The sequence below is a fragment of the Triplophysa dalaica genome, chromosome 14 (assembly GCF_015846415.1).
Source record: "Triplophysa dalaica isolate WHDGS20190420 chromosome 14, ASM1584641v1, whole genome shotgun sequence".
Classification (NCBI taxonomy): Eukaryota; Metazoa; Chordata; class Actinopteri; order Cypriniformes; family Nemacheilidae; genus Triplophysa; species Triplophysa dalaica.
In genome coordinates this window covers 6,570,197-6,592,766 of record NC_079555.1, presented here as the reverse complement: position 1 = coordinate 6,592,766, position 22,570 = coordinate 6,570,197, and the positions used below count along the sequence as shown (strand labels likewise).

The 22,570-nt window shown below is 38.5% G+C and overlaps 1 protein-coding gene across 5 annotated transcripts in view; it reads left to right on the top strand.

Moving 5' to 3' along the window:
* The window catches only part of mgat4c (mgat4 family member C), an 83,267-nt gene that overhangs the window by 19,891 nt on the left and 40,806 nt on the right, over positions 1-22,570 (top strand). For all 5 annotated transcript variants that reach the window (XM_056765522.1, XM_056765524.1, XM_056765523.1 and 2 more), the window contains one exon: positions 18,447-18,537. The gene's annotated coding sequence lies outside the window, so the exon portion shown is untranslated. The remainder of the gene's footprint in view (positions 1-18,446; positions 18,538-22,570) is intronic.

The window sequence follows — 22,570 nt, the reverse complement described above, 5'->3', positions numbered from 1 at the left end:
GCACTCGGAACTTTGCGTTTCCTTTCCGAAGACACAAGGGCTGGAAATGAGAGGATGATGTTTATTTTTAACATTGTCCCTGGTCATTTCAGCCTGACAGTAACAGCCACATTTCTCTCTGGATTGTTTTGTCACAGTGTATTGCAGGCACTGCAGAGTGGCTGTTATTGTAGGACGGGGCAGTTAAATGCAATATTGGAGTTTACAGCAAACTCACAGCCCACAGCAAATCAATGTTACTCATTTCACATATCAAGAGTGTGTTATTAAAGGCACAGCAGTGTTAAAAAAATATTTTTAACTTGGGATGAAATATGAAATAATGAGAAGTGTATGATATGAACCTTTAAAAAATGTTTTAAAAGGATATACCAAACCTACCTATTCCTGTGTTGTTTACAAATTTCACAAACTTGTGGCACGCGTTATAATCGTAGTCATCTCCTCCTCCATCCGACAGACAACCGCTGTATCCTAGTTGTGGGCAGACAGTCGATCAGCTCCCTAACACACGCTGTAACTGTAACCTCATCCACAAATTGTGATTGTCGTGTAGTTGAGTTTCCATACAGCTCTCCCACACAAAAATCTAGTCATTTTTCAGTTTGGATTTAACATCACGCTTCACATACAAAATGTCTTTGTTTATTAAAATTACAGCTTCATCACGGTACATTTTTAAAATGTTTTGGTGTATTCTTTTTTTAGTGGGATGATAACGGTGGAACCAAATTTGACAAAATTTTGTTGCCTAAAAACAACTTTTAACATCCGCAAAACCTTTCTGTTGGTAAAAGGTTTTTATCATCAGACTAAAGGTTTAAAAAAGAAGATTATTAAAGGAAAGAAATGGTCTTTTTAAAGGAACAGTTCAAACAGAAATGAAAATTCTGTCTTCATTCACTACTCCAAATCTGATTCAATTTCCTTGTTCTGATGAACACAGAGAAAGATATTTGGAAGACTGTTTGTAACTAAACAATTCTTGGCCACCATTGACAGGAAAAATTGCTTTATAGTTCCTGTTTGTTCTATTGAACACAAAAGAAGATATTTTGAAGAACGTAGGAAAGCAAAACGTTCTGGCTGCGCTTTTGACTACCATTTAAATTTTTCCTACTATTGTAGTCAATAGTGACATTTGTGTATTTGGTTAATAGCATTCTTCCAAATATCTTTACGTGTTCATCCGAAGAAAGACATTCATCAGATTCGGAACAACTCAAGGGTGAGTAATGTTGACAGAATTTTCATTTTTGGTGAACTGTCCCTTTATGAACCTTGTGGTTTCTTTGACACAAACACAAACGGTTTTTCTATGGCATTGCTGCAAAGAATGTTTTAAGAATGCTTTCAGAACCTTTATATTTATTAGCACATTTCATTTTTTAAAAAACATTCTTTCCAAAAGCATACGATTCCTGGATAATAACCAATAAGTAAGAATTATCTCATTCCAGTGTCCCTGGGTCCAATCTCATCACTTGTGTCCCAAATTCTGGTACAAAGCAACAAGGATCAGTACCTCTACAGCCTGCGGTCCCAGTGGGCCTGTTGGTGTCAGTGCACGGCTCATTGGCTGTTCCCTGCACACGCACACACACATCGGTAACACAACATCCCCTGCACCTTTTTATACCCGACTTTGGGTGATTGAAATAGAAGCGGGCCGTGTCAAGGCCCCAGTCACCATGTAATTGAATTCTTCCGTGTTTCTGGAAGCTGACCAAAGTGGTAGAAGGAAGGTAAATAGACAAAGCTCGGTCTTTCGTGCACACAACAAATGGAGAACCAGGACTGTTTGTGCAAAGCTAAGCAAAGATTTGCGGAAAGCACTTGTCGGGACAGATGTGTCTGTGTTGAAGCGTTTCTCAGCACGGATTCTGCGGAGATTACAGAAGTTCTTTCTTCCTAAAGCTGCGAGACTACAGGGTGTGTACACAACTGTAACTGTGGGTGTGATTTCAGAGGGTGACGGAGCTTACCATTCACATAAGGAGAAAGAGAGGAACATAAGTGAAGGCTCCTTTTGGATGGAACTCTGGCTGTCTTCTTCTGACGGCACGCTGCGTTCCCACTTCCTCCCACCCATTGCATCTCTATGTGTTCAATTTGGCGACCGTTGCTTAGTGACAGTGTGCCACGGCCCCCTGCTATGTGGTTTTTGTCTCTCCGCTGAGGTGAGCCTACAGATCTTCAAACTGGAGATAGGGAACTGTAAAAAGTAGCCGCCTGTAATTTATCTAAAGTTATTTTGTGATTCAGATATACTGCTCTGGAAGCGGCAGAGCGTTAAATTGCTTTCCTCTGGGAGCAGGTCGCATTGAGGGGTCGACAAAGCAGAGAGATTTCTCTCTCTATCGCTTCTCCTTTCTCGATTAGCCTTTCTCTAGTTCTCTTCCTCTCTGTCTTTCCGTCGCACTCATTCTCCGCAGTCGGGAGTGAGAGAGCGCTTCTTTGAGAATTCTTTGCAATGGCAGCTATACTGTAATTAGGACTGATAATTGCAGGCGTGGTATAGTGGGTCACGGGGGACATGGTGTGCTCTCAAAGGTCATAAAAGGGGGGGTCATCACATGGAGATGGGAACTGATCAAAATGAGACTCGTGGAGGAGTAATAGCGTGCGAGCACGAGGAGAGAAATCATATATATTCAGACGGCTAGCCGCAGTCGGAAAAATAACATGCAAGATATCATCTTGTTAAGAGGTAATAGAAATGTGATGGAGCAGAAGTGATATTACATTGCCTCCGCTATCAGAGTGCGTCCCATCAGTAAAATATACACTTGTGTTTCTAATTTGGAGATATAAACAGAAAGAGAAATAAGATCGTTTCTTTTTAACTGCGTTGAGGACACAGTTTACCAAGATAAGGACTTCTCGTAATTTGAAGTGGTTAAGCTAAAATGGAACGGCTCTTTTAAAAATGTAGTTAGCTACACAACCAAATAACTTAATGTAGCTAAATACATCGAAGCTAAGGAGGGAATAGCCTTTTAATGTGTAATGCAAATACAATCAGCCACTGTGGCAACATCGAATAGAGCAATACACACTAAAAACAGCTACAAAAATGTAGTCTTTGGGGTGTTGTAAGTTGCCCATGCATGTTTTAGATACGTAAAATTGCAAAAATTAAAGTGTCGGAACAAAAGATACATTCTATCTAAAAGCGAATGCTCACCCAGAACTGCTTGAAACGCCTCGTGTTACCACACCCCCACAAATCTACGTCAGTTCGTGGTATGATTTGACTAAGACCTCCCAAAAGTAAGGTGTCGTACCTTTCAGTACATTTGCTTTTGAACCTGATGTTCCAAATATGGTAAGAGGCGTTACATTTCAGTCACACGCTTGCAGTATTCGACTAACCACTACGCACTGGTTAACCGGCCAATCATAGCACACCTCGATTTTAAGAGCGATGAGCTTTGTAAAGAATCCGCACGTTTATGAGAGGCGGGGCGAAGAGGAGATACAATCATGCATGGTATGTGGAAATACCTCGTTTTTTGACCTTAGAATCGTGTATACACAATGCATTACATCTAAAACGATATGTATTTACGATAATATTCGATTTAGCCGTGTCATATGACCCCTTTAAGATCTTTTCTAAAACTCTGAGACATTTGTGAGATGTCTGGATCATTTTCTCAGGAGAAATATCTGAGAAGCAGGATGCTTGAGCACGTTTCCATTTGCTCTCCAATAAATCTTATTGATGTCTTTGAGCAGTAATTGGGATATGAAAGAGATTTCATCTTTGGGTTTTGTTTCTTGTGGGATACATTTCTTTCTTTTGATGCTACAGAGATAATAAACAACAGTACACCCACATTCCAATTCAAGGTCATTGTTTATTCATAAAATATTAACGTAAATAATTGATATGCTTGTATAGTGATTAAAAACATCAACAGTGAGGAAGGGAATGTAAAGAGAAGCAAGGAAAGAAGAAAGTCTGCTATAAATGTCTCTCGACTATGGAGGCCGACTGTGGTTGGTGCCTCCGGGGTTTTTAGGCTAAGCTGCTCCCGCTCTCCCCTACATAGCCTGTAGTGTTTTCCCATGTGTTCTACCCTTCAAAACTCTCCAAACTCTCCAAGAAAAGCAGTTCCGAGTGCAGAGAACCGTAAATTTCGAGCTTACTAGGCATCAGAGTTCCCACTGTTTCACCATCAGTGTGCGGACGGAATATCAGAGACGCAGTAGGAGAAACAGAGAGAGTGAAGTTACTGTCTTTGCACTGCAGTTTCTCTCTTTCACAATGATACGATGAAATGAAAAAAGTCTTGTGTAATTGAATACTTTATTTAGGTCCGGAGAACGATCGACTGTATTTCAGACCGTGAGCTTAATGGAAAGTTTAATTGTCTTGGCATTAGGGTTAAAGCCAAACCATTAGAGTGTATCATATGTCGGCTTGTTAAAGAGCCAATGTTCATTCTCCAGTGACCTTCAACTGGCCTAAATGATGGCAGGCGGATAAAAGAATATTATACTGGTGATGTGAACAGCATCAAAGATAGTACATCTGTGTACTACAGCAAACTGTAGTAGGAAATGAAAAAGTGATAGAATTTATGTACTGAATGTAGAAAATAGAAAGAAAATATTAAGATTTGGTTTACCCCACTTTTGTTTGATGGACATTCCTAATAGTTCCTGTATATTTCAAGTTTCAGATAGATTTCGAATCACATTTTTTATTGCAGAGGTGGTCAGTAGTTTTTGTATCAATTATATTTTTTATGTCTGTATTTCATCAGTGTTTCTTTCATTTGACTTAATAAAGTAAAGCGTATTTCCTGATAAATACATGTCAATTGTTTTACATTTAATACTAAAATGTTATTGTAAAAAATGATGTACTGAAGTATTATAGGTAAAAAACCAAAACACATAAAAACTTATTTATGAAATGTAGTGGAGAAAAAAGTATAATATATGCATTGAAAAAAAGTGTAACTTATTTTCAAGTACTTTCCAGTTCCCACCCCTGTAAGTAGTTGGAATATTATTTTAAATATTTTGGAAATTTATTTTCAATTTATTTAGTGTATTTAGAACTTTAATAAATGAAGTTTTGCAACATCAATACATAGAATAGTAAACCTGCAAAGATTATTTTTGTACATTTGCATTGAGCCAAAAAAATAGTATATTTTGATTAATGGCTTAATAATTATATCCCATTGGAAATGTTCAATATAACCAGAACATTTTCTGTATAAGGTAACATCTGAACTAAAGGTGGAAAATCCCATGCCCTTATGATTTAAACATCTGATTCAGATCCTAACAGTATTTTTTTACTGCATTGCCAAATTATAAGAATTCCTCATCCTTTATTGTTTAAATATCAAATGTTTTGTTTCTCTAAATGCATAATTTTGAAGATTCTCTAAGATAATTGTGAATGTAAATTTTAACTTACATTACATCATAGTGCACATCAATGTCTGTTCTATAGTTCTGGCAGTCAGATAGCAGTGATATGAACATGCTTTATTTTGCTCTCTACTCAACACAATTTATCAGCTTCTCCTGCTGTGAATGAGCACCTGATGGATTAGGTACTGGAGTAAGGCCAGGCTGGACTCCCTTGGCTTTTCTCTTACCCAGCATGACCAGTCCGAAGCAGGTTCATCTGAAAAACAGTAAGACATTTTTATTTATCTCCTCCCTTTTAATGAGGAGCCCCTTAAGAAACAGATGGTGCATTAGTGGAGACAAACTCTAGCTGACATCGGTTGGATTTCAAATAAACAAAACATTGGCCGGATCAGTGCGGTGCATTCTCTTCAGATTATATATACTCCACATTGTTTCATGGGCAACACTGGAATTTCCCCCTTTTTTATTAAATGGAGACAGTCTTTTGTGGCCCCTAAGGAGGAGTGGAATGTGAATGTGAAGAGGAGAATTTACAGCTGGCTCTGACTCTTCGGTTTGTGGTGCCAGCAGTAAAATTGCTGACTGGTTTGCTTTGAGTTCCACTTTATGATAACCCTCAAAGGTGCCTCCAATATGTGTACATGCACTGTTGCTTTCACACAACAAATTTCAATTGCAGAAGTTCAGTTTTATGTTATTAATGGGGGGACAGTTAAAGGATCAAGTGGAGTTTGAGATTTTGTCATAAGCTCTTTTTAAAAAGAAAATATGTGCAAAACGCACATAAATATGTGAAGGGTGACAAATAGTAATGATTTATAAAAAAAAAATAGGTCAAATATGGAGATGACAGGCTTCTTCCCAATAGCTATGATTTTTTTCTCAAGCTTTGTGTTGTTGTTGAATCATTCATGAAAGACAATATCTGTTAGCAAATCAGTGGTACAGTTTGTTTGTATGTTACCTGCTTTATGAATTATTTTGTACTGCATTCACTGTGACAACACGCCCCACAAAGGGTCACCGAAGGTTTTCCAGGCGGTAACGGTAAAAATCTTAAAGCTTATTTTATAATGCTTTAAAGATTATGTCTTTAGAAATTGAATCTGTATGCATATGCACTTGCTCTTTTTCGTCTGTGTTAGCAAGTTTTCAATAGGATTCATAGTTTGAGCATTTTCCACTTCTTACACACAACTGTAACAGGATCTCCAAATTGTTTGCCTCTTTGTTACAAAATGCATGATAATACCCTTTGGGTTAGACCTGCATTGTTTTTTTCTCCACACACTGTAATGGAGGTTGACAGCTGTGTGCAGTTAGTCAGGCAGGAGCGCAGCACGTGTTGGTGTGTAATGACGGTAATTAGCAAGATGAGCAGTGACATGTTTAGGGGATGCTCTGTGGTAGGTGTGCGAACACTTAAATGTGGAGAACAGTGAGCTGCCCTTACCTGCGGCAGGGGAACGCAGTCGTCTGAATCGCTCTCGGACCTATCGTATGGTTTCATTTTCAACCAAGTCAGCCACATTTACTAATACCATCCTAAATATAAATCTACCACCTGCTTACACAAGGCCCACAATATGGCCTCATAATGTCAATCGAACGCAAGCGAGAGAACGTTACCCACCTGAAATTGAATTACTGTTCATACTTGACAGTTGGAGTCATGTAGTCATCAAGGACAGGATTGAAAATATCGATGTCGCTGACTTTGGTTGTACACGTGTGCTCACATAACAAATGGGCTGAAAGAATTGTGCTGAACTGTGACAAACCGAACCGTAATTGTTATTCTACGCAGCATCTGTTACGTGCTCTACTGATCGTAGTAATATGGGATGGAGTCACTGGGCGCTTCGGTCGTAAACGAACCGCGCGCAGGTGCACATCCCGCATCCGATTGACCGTGGGCCGGCACAGCTGTGACGGCGTCTATTTTCTGGTTTAGTCAAGAACAAGTTTGTTTGGGAGCAGCGTGAGAAAAACTTGTTCTGAGGAGAGGGATTCTGGGTTTTTTCATAACAAAGAAGTTGCTTCGGGGCTCAATGGCAAATTTAAGCGCATTAGGTCACTGGAAAAGCCACATAAAGCACCAAACTAAACTTTTGAGGTTATAGAGTGGCAGATTTTTTATGCTCTGCTGAGACCCTATTGATTTTCAAAAGGCATTTTATGCACCTCTCGCTGGCGGTCACGCTACAACCTGTGCGTATGCATAGAAACATTATTCAGAAGATTGACATTTGTTCATTTTAGATGCAAACAGCCAGAGATTAGACGATTGTGAGCATGAAGATTCATCTATGATTCATGACTTTGGTATTAAAAGATATTTACACATCAGCCATTATCTCATACCTTCGTACCAAAATCCGGGGGGGTTGTGCATAAATCATTTTAAATCTTTTAATTACTTTATTTATAACGGTTTAAAAAGGCACAAGCAGTTTGTCCCTTCACGCGTCCCGTAGTTCGTTGTTCTTAGCAGAATGTTTTTATGTTGTATTTTCTTGGATGGATGGATTTAACAATGTTTGCATATTGCAGTTATTATTTACAAGAACCGCTTCACAGTACCTCTCACAGTACGGGAAATATTAGAAATGAACTCTTTATTACTGGTTTTTATTCAGAGCTGTCTGCAGAACACAACACTCTTTTCGTAACACGTTTTTCTAAAAGCAAAGAAAGTGTAGCAACGACAGTGAGTGGATGTAACGGAGGACAGCGAATGAGAGCTGTGCAAGGTAAACCTCACTCCCGGACCAACAGAGACGCTCTTGCGAGTGACGTGAGGTTTACACACTGCATAGTGTGTAAACCTCACCTCACTATGCACACTGCATAGAGAGAGCTGTGCAAGGTAAACCTCGCTCACCGACCAACAGAGATGCTTTAGCGACAAACCCTAGAGGCTGCGGTCTTAAGCCTCCTTGTTAGAGTGCCCGCCTCCCATCCTGACCGACGTTGGTTGGAGGAGGTGAACCGGTTACACGGACACAGACTGTGAGGAGCGAGTGTCAAATGGAAAACCCAGAGTGGAATATGCAGACATTTACCAGTGTAATAAGAAAACATTTTTAGCGCTAATCCACTTCAGCTACCGTTCAATTTCGCCTTCCAAAGGGCGCCTCAGCCTGTAAGGGGATATGGACAGTGGCTCAAGCCACGGAGCCAACCCCCGTTCATGCGAATGCGGTTGAAAAAATGAAAATACGGGTGTTTTACGGGAGAAATAACAAAACGGGAGACTCCCGACCAAAACATTAGTGTAGACAGGTATGCATTATCTGGAGCTCCAATGCTCAAGGACCCACATACTAGTTGGCTTTAATGGGGTCTGCTCCTCTGTAGCCGCACGGTTTGCGTACAGATCCAACCCTCATGCCAGTAATGTTGTGTCCTGATATGAGAGGGACTTGGACGGTGGCTGATGATAAGGTAGAGACATAGGCACTCTCCTCATAGGACCTCTACCAGAGCACATGAGAGATGTGAGGGCGGGTTGGCTAGTACAGGATTAAAGATCACATCACCGTCAGAGGGAAAGCATGAGAAATCATTGGCCAGATAGCTGATGATTCGTTTTTCCACTAAAGATTCTGAGTCTGAGACAGTCTTTAATGGAGTGAAGAAAGACATGAGCATGGAAACAAGATGCTTAACTGATGTACCCTGCAATCGGATGTGCCATTCATGATGCACCTGCTGCTCCAAATGGATTTAGAAACACTGATCTTTATAAATTACTGGATTGCTCATGACGTCAGAACATATGCCAAATGTGCTTATTCTGAAATCTAAATACAGATAATTACAAACTGTATATGTTCTTTAAGTCATGAAGTGATTTTAGATCGTCATTTTGACTAAGTCAATGGCGCTCTCTGTCAGTTAGGCATACCAAGATGGCGGCGCAATCGCTTTGGTGGCTTCACCTCCTGCCGTTGGTTTAGCATTCTAGGCGCAATCCAGTTATTCATGTAGACCAGTGTTTAGAACACATCTTCTGCAAAAGAATTGAAAAGTATGATTACTATTTAAAGAAATTTTAAATCTGTTATTACATTTTAAAATTAACTCTTTCTCGTTGTGTGTTATTGTTGAAATATAGAACTGTAAGTTATACATATTTTATCATGGTTTGAAAGAGCATGAATTTCATGCCTGCATTCTAGAACACTAGCTTTTCTTTATTATTAAATGTCTACTTTAAATCATTTCTGCCTGAAATTATGCAGATTCATTCTAATGGAACCGATTTTGTGCCATTTCACATCCATGTGAAAGTACAGTACTAATTGATTTTGCCATCTCCTGTTTGACACAGTAAGAAAAGTTCATTATCACTCACTCTCACAAAAGGCACAGATGAGATGTGAGAGTGGAAATAAGGGTTGAAACAGCATGTCTGCGTGAAGACAGCCCGCCAGAACCTTTTAGCCTGGCTCTCGTCCCTCTTCCAGAAAGCTGATGTAGTTGTCACCAGACAAGAGTGTGTTGTGCATGTGTGTGTGTTTGCTTCGAGCAGTTTTGAGTGGGTGGCTGTGTGAATTGGTCGTTCAATGAAGTGTCATTTCCCTGTAGTTTCCTATATCCATTGTTATTGTCAATTAAGCATTGATCTGTCTTTCACTCCTCAAAAAAAATCTAAACTATTTCAGGAAAAGGCTCATCCGCTGTAATAGTTAGCTTTATGATTAGCCATTTTATCACCCTGCAATTTTCTGTCACATTCTCTTGCGCAATTTGAGTGGAAACTGGCCTTTAAAAGGAGTGGCAGTCATTACAGTTTGGGGATTTTAGGAATAACGCTGCACATTAATCCACAAGTCTCTCCAATCATGTAATCCACTCGCTGTGTTAATTACTGATTATTTTCCTTGGATAGGGGGGTTTATGGGAGAAATCATTAAACGCTTGAGAGCGATTGGACAATATTAGCTGGTGTGTTTGTGAGCCATTACTGACACTGGCAGGTTTCCTTTAGTGAGTTTATATCTATAATACAATTTTCCATATATGTTGTGTAAAGTTAGCCTCTTTTATTTTGTAGTAGCTGTATCAGCAGAAATGTTCAAATTAAGCTTTTTGTTTGTAGCACCTAATAATATATCTAATAATATATATATTACGCGCATATCTGCATAATTTTTCATATCGGGTCGATGCCGATATTTAATTTAAATGCCAATATCGGCTGATAATATCTGCATCATGCATTCCTAATTCCTATTCAATGTATTTACTCAATAAAGCTCTAAAACGCAGTAATTTACAGTATATTTTACACATGCGCTACATTACTTCTCACAAATAAAACGTTTTTTTTCACAATGCCAGTCTCTATGGAATCGTCTGTGTGTGCTGCTAATGTATTTCAAGGTCAAGCAGTTGGTAATATTACAGTCAGATGTCGCTTTCTACATACAGTAGGGGATTACCCAAGCTTTTCTGGGAAGGAATAAAACATGATGGATGTAAACATGTTTCTCTGTGCTTCACACTTCATACAATCTTTTTAAAACAAGCATTTGGGCTACACAGGCCCTCCAACAGGTGGTCTCTCGTGATTGGGGGATTTCATGCCCGTCTAGATGTTAGCAACACGCAGAGGGAATTGGGGAAGGCAGACGACGCGCACTTGGGCATGCAGGCATGAGTCCCGTCGGTAAATGGAGCTCATAATAGCCAGAGCATGTTTGGAATGGCATCTAATGAGGAAGCCCATTAGATATTAATAGTATTTTAAAGCCCTGTAGAGAGTGATTCAGAAGGGGTGGACAAGCGTTCCCTGTTGGATACCAGACAGGAACAGAGCCACATAAAGGTTGGTTTAAAATTATGAAAGGGTGAAAGTGTGCAGCAATTACTGTAAAGGTAAATAATAAATGATAACTTTGTGCATTTCGAAATAAGTGTTTTGACTTTGGACAAATTGATTTTTTGTTAATACCACAGTACACTGAAAATTCAATTTAATTCTGAGATAAAGCCTTTTTATGTAGGTTTATCTAAATCTAGATTATCAGACAGCGGTAGGCTTGTTTATCTCAGACATACTAACTATAACCGCCAACTGTCTGTCTTCTATACCTTCCACATCCTTTGAAGCTGCATTAGCTTTTACCCAAGATAACCGGAGGTTTTTTATAGCAGCGGTGGAGGTCATAGGTTCAGAGGGCTTGTGGATACATCCCCCACTTTTACTTTCCACCAGGCTTAAAGGATGCTGGAAAATGATTAAAGAGAAGATTCAGATGAAAGTGCCCACTGAATGTAATAAAATGTTCACTCTCTGCAGTTGGGATGTGCTTTGGAGCATGTATGTTCCTCAAGGTTTTTTGGCTCGCATGTTGTTAATACAACTTTGTGGTTTTAGTATGCTTCCTTTCATGCGGAAGCAAAACTATGCATTTTGGTTACAGAGTTCCAAAATTGAAAATTTGGGTAATGTTTAATCTCTGTTGTTGATCCAAGCATGTGTGCTTCTGTTCTTTTTCCCATTGAACACTACGATTATGATTATACACTATGATTGATTCAGTCTAGTGTGGAACAACTTGACAGGTCTGTATTGAGGCATCCCAATACCTTTGTCTATGAATATTCTGACATCCTAAATAATGACATTGTCTGCATATTTAGACGAAGCAGTCCTTCAGATGTGTTTAACAGCTCTGTCTGATTTGGACAGACCCGTTCCCCATCCATCCCTGTCCCTTAATGTGGACATTTCTCAACTTTTGAGATGTGTGGCAAGGGGTGGGATTTATCTCGACGACCAGCTTTGAAGTAACAATATCACAAACAAACGAATGAAAGGATCGATCGCAAGTGTCTCCCAGAATGATGAAATGGCACTTCTGTTTAAAAAAAATCAATGGAGTCTCTCTCCACAGGCCCAACATTGAGTGTGACTTAGTTCAAGTGTATTCTGGCCGTTATTTCAACTCCCCTGCCCGCGCATTCCCCCCCTTTATGATTTCTTTAAATTATTATTTTAACCACAGCTTTTCATTTTGTTTTTGTGTTTTTTTCTGTTGCAGACTTTAAAATGCATGCCAATTTGATTTGTGCCGAAAGCCCCAGCCAATGATAGCCCATAGGATCAGCTATATAAGTGAGTGCTGCTGGATGTATTTACAGTCTTATTGACTTTTGCCTGCCTTTATCTGTCTTGCTTTGTGTGGCACTTGCTTATTGGCTGCCTGTCTTAGAGTTCTATTGATCTGCTATATGTTGCGTCTCTGTGGGCTCGCCTTTATTAACAGATCTATAAAAAAGACACAAGGCATTCCCAGAGTGTGTGCATGCCTGAATGTTCAGGATGTCTTTTCATATCATTCATAATTCATGTGTGCCCTCTAAACCAAACCTCAATGAACAGAATTGGATTATTGCTTTTGGGTTGTCATAATAGATGAACATGTTTGCTAATTCAGTGTTCACACATTTTCAATTTCCCACACCTGAAATGAGAGTCACATGATGAAAATCCAAGTTATCTTTTCTCAAAGTAGTGCATGGCCGGTAGACAGTGTAAAACATCTTGTCAGCATGTGTTGAGTTTATTTTGGGGGTGTATTTTGAAGAGTTTTTTGTGAGAGCTGTTCAAAACGGTTTGAAACCGAAAAATAAATTGTGAGACGCTAGCAGTAAAACACTTTTTCATCCCACACTGCGTTTTTAGAAAGGTTCAGCGTTCAGCGAACGCATTCTTTTTCTTTCTTCCGATAGAGATCAGCCTTAGTCCCAATTTGACAGCAGACCCATCTCTGATTTTCTATTTTGTGTGTGCGCAAGAAGCAGAAAGAGCACGAGAGTCTGTAATGATGCTTTGCCTGTCGGTGATATGAGGTAGAAGGAAATCTTTGACGGCTTGAGAAAGTTCCTCTCAGTTTCATCAGGGTTGTGAGAGCCTCCTGTCATACGGGAATCTACAGGCTAAAACAGGTATCCATCAGAGAGAGAGAGAGAGAGAGAGCGAGAGAGAAAAACATATTGAAAAATCTAAAACAATAACAGAGGACGCAAGGAAGGATTCTCAACCATTCATTTGTAATCTTCCAGAACATTCTTCCATTACGATGTTCATAGTCTGAAAGAAGCAAAGTGGGAAACAAAGCTCTTGGAAGACATAATGTACTGTTTTGTCTTTGTGTTATATTAAAAAAATAATCCATGAGAGGCTTTATGTTACATTGAAAACATATTGGAGCACTTTTTGTAGAATTTATGTCAGACATGTTGGATTTTGAGATTTCAATAATATAGGCGTTATAAGAGATGTTTGAACTCACTGCAGCACTTGAACAAGCACAATTTAAATTCTCTGTCTTAGATCTACCGGAAATAAAAGAAATGATGTCAATAAAAGCCAGCAGTGCCTGAGGACACACTACCTATCTTTCATCTTGAACGACTGTCAAATTGCAATTATGTGCATTCGGAATTACACAATTATCAGAAGACCTACAAGGAATAAGTAGTAAATTTATTGGTTGTGGATAAAAGGAAGATGTTTTTTCCAAGGTTGCAGTCAGCTGAATATAATAAAACCATATCCCTCTAGGCCAATGTAAACAGAAAGCTCATAAAAAACTGCAAAATGATTTAAACTGTCCAGCACCTTAATAAGAATGGATATGAAGATATTGTCCTCTCTACACACTGGGCAAATATTAATATGGATGCACAAATCTTTCTGAAGCAAGGTCCAAAGCTAATTAAAGCCATACAGTATAAAAATAAATCAGGGACCGATGACTGTGCAAACAGAGGTCAATGCTGTTTTTTTACACAATGCGAGTTATTTGGGTTAGAACAATTCTATCCTGAAAAAGTTGCAGGACGTTTTGCTCCTCCTAAGCTCATTGTGTGATGTGACAGTACATCTTTAAAATGCTGTAGTGCGATTTAGAAATTGTCTACACTCTGCTTGAACCTGCTGTGGAAATATCCTGGGGCCATTGAGTTTCAAGAACAGCTTGTGTTCCGGTTGCAGGTTCTCTTTTTTGAGGTTAAGAATAAAATGAAAAGCTCTTCACATCCACTTGCATTCAAATTAGACCATATTTTGTTCACTTTGAGGTTTTTATGTCATTTATGCAAAAGAATAATTCAGAAAGCGAGATGTAAATTCAGTCATCAGCACCATGGACAGCTCCCAGATCAGCCCAAATCTCTGTTACTGTTTTAAACCATTTAAAAACAATTCTGATGTACAATATATAGGTATGTTTAGGTAAATTGATCATTTTAGTGTCAATCGGTTAATCACTAACAATATTTCTTCAAAATTTCAGATAAAAACATTGTTTCTATTTCCATTTATTTGCAGAAAATAAAATTTTGAGAAACAGGTCAAAATAACAGAATAGATGCTCTGTATTTTTTCAGTCTTTCATATTGTTGTTGGATGACTTTGTCACTCCTGAGGTTTGATTCTATTGAAATTCAACAGACACAGGACTGGAATTTTTCAAACTACATTATAGTAGCTTTTAGGTATGTAATATGTCATCTTTTAAATGTAATATTTTGCATTTATGTTGGTTTTACTGAAGCCTTTACATTATCCAACAACGTCTTTAAGGGAACAACTGAAGCAAGTTCAAAAGTATTTTTCTCAAGTGTTACTTTCCCCACATCATTAGCACATTCTCAGGTTCAGCTGTACCGTCAGGTTCATCCTTAGCTGGTGGGTGGTTGCCGTACATTTACCTGGACGAACTCTCATTGTTTAAAATACACAGCTCGTGCTCTTATTCACAGTTTGTCTTTTCTGCAGAGGCGACAGTAACAGCGCAGCACTTAAATGAGGAACTCTGACCGTGGAGCTCAGGGTTATCTGTGACTCTCAGGAGTCATCTTCGCGCCCTTATTTCCCACAACACTTGAAACACATTTACCTCGTCGTCACTATCGCATTGGCTTCCTATTATAATGCAATGTATGTTGTGCATTTATAATATTTTTGGCTGTGTTGAGCACGTTGATTTACAGATTGGCATGTATGAATCCATTGTATAAGTTTGCAACATGTTATATACTAGAAATATTATATTTTATACTGTATGTATAATTTTTTTGTTTTGTGTGTAAAAAATATATATAAACCAAGCACAGTTGCTACCGAACAACAGCTAATCGATCACTCCTCATTTTTGATGTGTGGAAAACACCAGATGTGTTTTTGCTCCTTGGATAAAAATATGTAATGACGTGTTATGACGTCTTTGGAGAATCATGAGATTGGATAGATGACAGAAATATTATTAGTTTGTGACACCTCAGTTTGAATGGTTATTTGGTTTTTATGTAGAGATCTGTATAGAGATCAAAAGGCCATAGGCTTCCTTTCTCCCCATAGAAATGAAGAACATATGGATGCTTAATTTGTGGAGAGACTGTCAGACAGACATACACATGCTGTGAGATTGCTTTTACTAACATGTGCCTAAAAACCCTGGTTTCTGTCGTGGCTGTCCTGCATTCATTCAAGGAAGATAGATGACTCGATTTGCAGCCATTCTGATTAAACCGATTGTGTCATGTATTTTTGCTGTGAGAAAGCACTTTGCTTATAATCTCTCCATATGGAAGCTATTATCTGTAATCCATTATAGATGTAATCCCACTGTGTTTTCTCCAATAAAGACGCATAATCCATGAATTCTCAGTAGAATTTGCCATTGCATGTTTTTCCATGCATGCAAATGGACAAGATCCTGTCACCAGTGAAATATGTGTGTTATATGGCCGGTCCACTCTCGGCTCATGGAACCCAACAGCGGAGTCACAGCTGCTCGTCTTATTAGCTCATTGAATTAGTCCAATCCGGAGCCAAATGGAGGATCGGACACAGTACCAAGCGACGGTTATAAGTCACTCTCGCTGTTTAATGGAAAGTGGCTATTTCAGCTCTGCTTATAGGCCAGCTGATCCTCGCAGCGACTACAATTAAGTGCCCAAGTCATATGAGCTATTTTTGTGTGTTTTACACAATTTCTTGAGAAATTGTCACTAGTGTGAGCTGTCATTGTAAATTGAAAACCTGCAGCATACAAGTTTTCAAATACATGATGGTGAGTAAATAATGGCACAATTTCATATTGGGTGAACCGTTCTTTTATGGTGTTTTATCTATGATGTAAGCTTTCATAAGCGGTGACAACCAACATAAAGGGTTGAAGTGCTTATCCTGACTATCTGCATGTGTTGTGCTGGCTAAAACCACCCCTTTGTCTCACCACTGACTGAGAACACACCATTAACAGAGCCACAGCTTGACAAGAAAAATGAAGAGAGCTATTTTCTGTGGCCTCGAGTGCCAGGCTGAATAATGAGCAGACATTCTTTCTCTCTTCCCTCTCCATGGATTCACTCCTCCCTGTGAAAATTCAGTCTCTCTCTTTCCTTCTTACGCTCTGTGCCCTGATCTGTGACTTCTTTTCCTACAAAACCAGGGCAGACTTTGTGTACATCTCAGTCAGGATTTCTGAGAGATGAATTAGATAAAATGTAGTCTAATTTTGTCTAACTTGTCTGATTGAAGGCTCTAAGTGTGTGGGTTTGAGGATCACATTTTGTGGATACAGAATATGTTAACGTAGGTGTCTTTAAAAGCTGACATTTGTTTTTAATGCCTTTACACAGTACTTTCCCCTGTATGAAAAACTAATCACAATAGTTATTTCTTCTAAAAAGCAAAGAAATTTTATTAAGGCCATTTATAGATGTTTGCCTAAGTCTATGCTTCACGGAGACTACACTCAAGTAAGCTTACGTGTGTTTCCTATTCAGAAGACATCTTAACAGTGTCAAAAGTTTTTTTTAATAGTGTAGGTATTTCAATACGAATATTTTTTATCAAATTCTGAAAAAAATATTTTAGACTATCCATATGCAGTAGGCCTACATTCATTTAAATATGTATACTCTTAAAGGGATAGTTCACACACAAAAACAAATTCTGTAATCATATATTCGCCCTCATGTCATTCATAACCTGTATATTTCTCTTTATTCAGTGGAACACAAAATAAAATATTTTGTGAAATGTTTGTTTTTTGTCCTTAAAATATAAGTCGATGGGGTTCAGTGTTGTTTAGTAACATTCTTCAAAATATCTTCCTTTGTGTTCTGCTGAGGAAAAAAAGTCTTTTGTAATAACATGAGAGGTTTGTAATAACATGAGAATGATACATTTCCTTTAATATACAGTTCATTTGCTATGAACTAAAAGTTCTGAGAGAACTACAACTAGAACCTATGAGCTAAAAGTTATATTTTCTCTTTCCTTTGAGTGTTTGTATGGAGTGTGCCGAGTGTATGACTAATACAAAGGTTACATCTCACAAACACACTCAAAAAGAAATGCTGACAGAATGAAGAGGGCATTAGTCATATCCTCTAGTCTCGAAGTGACTGTGTTCCCCGCAGACCCCAGTTCTCTTGCCCTCGAGTGCTAATAAAATGACGAGAGGAGCCGTCTGCTGTGCGGCCAGCGTGAATTCACAGCCGTAGCGCGACCGACGAGGCGCCCAGGGTGTTGTTTTTCACCCCGTTTTTATATTGACTCGTGTGGACAGATGTCTTGGTGCGTTCAAATGCGAATTCACTCGGTGTCTATGAACAGGACTGCAGCTGTTTATCTCTCTCCCCTGTATAAACATGTCATTCCTGTTAATATTTGTGTCCAGGTCTCTGAATGATTTGGGATACTAACGGCGACAGTAATACTCCGAGCTTAGGCACAGGGTATGTGATATATGGTTATGGCCCTTCATTGAGAGCCAATTAGGCCTCCTCTGTGTGTGAGCACTGTGGTATCCCATAATGCACTTCTGTGCAGGGTAGAGAGAGTTCTTTGACGTTTCATATGAACCATAGTCCCTAGAGCACCCACGGCTTCCCCTTGAATGTGGAAAAATTGGAAATGGTATTCTCAACAGGAAGATCTCCCTATCGCACGCTCCACACGCACACAACCTTGTCTCCAAATGAGCAACGTTCTCATCTTTGTTTTGCAGAGATAAAACGCTCCTCTTATGGATTCATTGATCGTCATTTTCTCAAACCACAAGGCGCCTCCCTGCGAATCCATCTGAATCTCACAAACAGGTAAGTGTCATTTAGCGTCTTTTATTTGTCCTTGCTATTTATGTCTGTAATTCCAAGCAGTGCACAGTCGTACGTCTATCATCATCAGAGTTATTTGCAAAAAGTGGGTTGAGGAAAGTCCAGAGGATCTGCTGCTTTGTACAACCAAAGGCAGGCTTTTATTCATACAATCTCTGGCAGCAACCGCAAGAAATGTTGACCCCTTTTCTGATGCTGATTATTGAGGTATTTAAGTTGACATTAAACATGCAGCTGTAATTATGATAAAGGGTAACAGACAGGTAATGCATTTTGAGATGCTCTCGTATACTCTATACTGGCTAAACTGGCAGGCTAAGTGTTCGACTTCTACAGATATACAGTTTGGAAATGTAGCATTAGAGGCAGGGTAGGTAGTATCTATTTGTGGAAGCCATTATCTTTTTTAAAGTACTTTTGTTCGCTCTTCCATTAGATATAATATTAGTGGTACAGTAGAAAGTCTGTATTTACTGTAGCCATTAACTTTAAAGAGAATTAGTTTTGTAAGCTCTTGCATTAGATAAAGTTTTATCAGCAAGCTAAAAAAATGTTGTCTACAGCATTATATCAGAATATTGGACTGTGCAATGCGCTACTGGCTGGAATCCCAGCTTGCACAACCAAACCTCTAAAGATGATCCAGAATGCTGCGCCAAGAGTGGTCTTCAATGAACCGAAGAGAGCACGTCAATCCTCTCTTCATTAAGTTAAATTTGCTCCCTATAGGCGCTCGCATCAAATTCAAACCTCTGCTTTTGGCCTACAAGACCACCACTAGTTCGGCAGCACCCCCATATCTTCGCTCGCTAATAAAGACTTATATACCCGCCAGATCCCTACGCTCTGAAAATGAACAATGTTTTGTAGTGCCATCCCAAAAATGGAAAATAATCACTCTCACGTACCTTCTCTGGATCTGTTCCACATTCTTGGAATGAACTGCCCGCTGCTACAAGATCGGCAGATTCTGTAGCCATCTTTCGAATCGGCTGAAATTTTTTTTTTTACTCTTTCTATAATAACTTAACTTTGTAGGCTACTTGGGACCAGTTTTACTGCACTTATGCTTTTTATTGTCCTTATGTTATTCCAATTGCTTCTATTGTTTACTTCATTTGTAAGTCGCTTTGGATAAAAGCATCTGCTTAATGACTAAATGTAAATGTAAATCTTACATATTTCAGAATATCAAGGACCATGATGCAGTACATTAGCAATAAAAGAAAACTTCTAGTTTGCCATTTTTAAGGAAGTTGCTAAATAAGTGTAGTTTATGCTTTGAATGGGTAACCTGTTAGTCTTGCTTGTAATTTGTAAGCTTATTTCTATAGCTACTGTTGGACATACGTGAAAGTCGTGCACATTTTTCATCATTCTTTTCCAAGGGGGTTCCAGCTCAGACCTGGACATGAAATGCATTTATAATAAATATAAACCAATCAATATTATCCATAAAGTCTTCTATTAAAATTATTCATACACGTATACGCAGTAAACAGATTCAGAAAAATTAAGAAGCCATTCAAAATTTCCATTTTATCAGCATTTCTAGGTGTATTGTGGCCATTCCAATCCAGTGTCTGTTGAATGTGAACAAAATATACAAACATAAAGTCACCGAACATCTTTAGATTAACAAAATATTTTTTCTTAATACTACATATTACTGTTGTATTACTTAAAAGTGAATATGAACTTGTTTTCTTTGCAGTATTGTGACATGTTTCTCTAGTTTTCATTTGCTGTAAATAAAAACAAACAGAAACAATATTTGTATTTAATATTTGGTAAAAATATTGTTAGTAGTATACAGAATGACACAAAAAGGATAATTTTACCTAAACGCAGACAGGTACCTCTCAATCGCAATTTTGGGGAAAAAAATATTTTAAACGATCCCTAAAAAAAATTAAGTTGCCCCTGAATGGGATAGCCGCTAACTGCCTATTGTCTTGACATGCAAAATTCCACTGTATTTTTACAAGAGACACATTTACAGTAAATTTGAACAGATGAACTGAACATATAGCAGGCCGACAGAAGAGTGAACGTCAAGGGCTAATGAGTCTAAGGCACTTAAAATTGTGAAGAATGCCAGTACAGATGTGCAGCTGGCACAGGAAAACACGGATGTGAGTGAACATTAAAGATTCATTCAAACAGCTGTTCCTGATCCAGGACAGCACGATCCTGTGCCATGTGCTCTGATTCTAAAGCAGAGAGAGTGCACAGCTCAGGGTTTTACACCTGCAGCGGAGTCAGCCAACATATCTGTCTGTCTACTGTCTGCAGTGATTGAAGGGTTTACCTCATACTGCAATGTTAAATCCATGGATTGAGAGTTAAAGACTAGGGCGGTGCAATTTTTTGAAATTTCAAGATTTTGTGCTGCAGTGGTATAAGATGCATTTCATACGGTAAAATACATGTATATTTTAAATATTTTAATAATTTGATCATTTTTTACTACATGTGCATACAGTAAACTGTATACTTTTTATTTGTATATATTGTGTTTATAGAGTTTAGATCATGACACGCTTTAAAGGGATAGTTCATCCCAAAAAATTATTTCTGCCATCATTCGTCATTTCATTTTTGCAGAACACAAAAGAAGATATGTTACTGAACAATGGCAGTACCCATTGACATTGGTTTTGTGTCTGTACAATAGAAGTGAAAGGTTATCTCCGTGGTTTGTTACCAACATATCTTCTTTTGTGTTCCGCAGAGGTCATACAGATTTGAAATGACAAGAGGATGAGTAAATGACAGAATTTACATTTTTGGGCAACCATTTCTTTAACATAAAGGTTTGTAAATAAATGTCACATACTCTGAAAATGTGTTTTATTTAGAAAGGAAGATCTTTTCGCTGTTTAGTTTATAATGTTTCAAATGGCAATAAAATGTTTACTTTGGCCTAGACATGTATATTTATTTTGCCATATGAGACAGTAATGTTTAGGCTAAAAGTTAATTGTGAGATGACCAGACAGAATACTTGTCTCTATTCTGTCTCTGTTTACATATATTTACCAGCAGATTCTATCCTCTCTACCTTAGTTGATGCTAATAGATTCAGTGCTTGCAGTAAAATACAACATCTTAATTATCGCTGTGTAATGCTGACAACTTCAGAGTTACTCTTAGGACGTATTCTCGCATGACTCTTGTTGTAAAAGCTGTATGTATTATTAGATTAGATATCTCCCAGGGCTGTTCTTTTATCCGTGATGCGTGAAGCCGTCTCCCCTAAATGTCACCTGCATTAGGTTAATGGTCTTGACCTCACTGATCTAAGTGGTAGTCTTGCAAAGAAACAAAATTACAAAATGTCAAATTGAGCAGATGCATTTCGGACCTGAAACCGTATGGCCATTCTTGGCTACATAAAATTCACTCATGGCTGTTTCCAGACTCTACAAATTCCAACAATTTCCCACCAAGGTGCAAAGTATTTTGTCCTTTGTCTTTAGACCTTGGACCTCTGTCAGAGACACAAAACACGTACCTCCCCTGCAGAAGCTCAGCCACGCAAAATAATCAGCCGAACAGGAGAGCTACTCCCGCTGGAAATCACAGTAATAAGCCCACCATCCCCTTTCCAAATAACAGCTGGTTATGTTTTTCTAATGGAGAAGTGCCATCACAAGCCGTCGCTTCTCGTTCATCAGCAGCTGTTAGCTGTGACTCGGAGTGTGGAGAGAAATCGGCATAATGTTTGTGTGCTCTGGGCAGAGGCAGATCTTTCAAAGATGACAGCTGTGTTGTTAAAAGACAAGTTCACCTAAAAATCAGAAATTTTGGAAAAAACTTCCATGACCACATCTTATTTCCTTATAAAAATCATGAAAATGGCCCATATGACAACATATTCACAGTCTAATATGATAACCGATATGTTAATAAAAGTTATTATTCGTCTATAATCTCTCCAGTTTTGCTTTGAAATGTTGTGGTATAGCAAGATACAGCATTTCGAAAAATGTCTTTCATACTAAATATAACG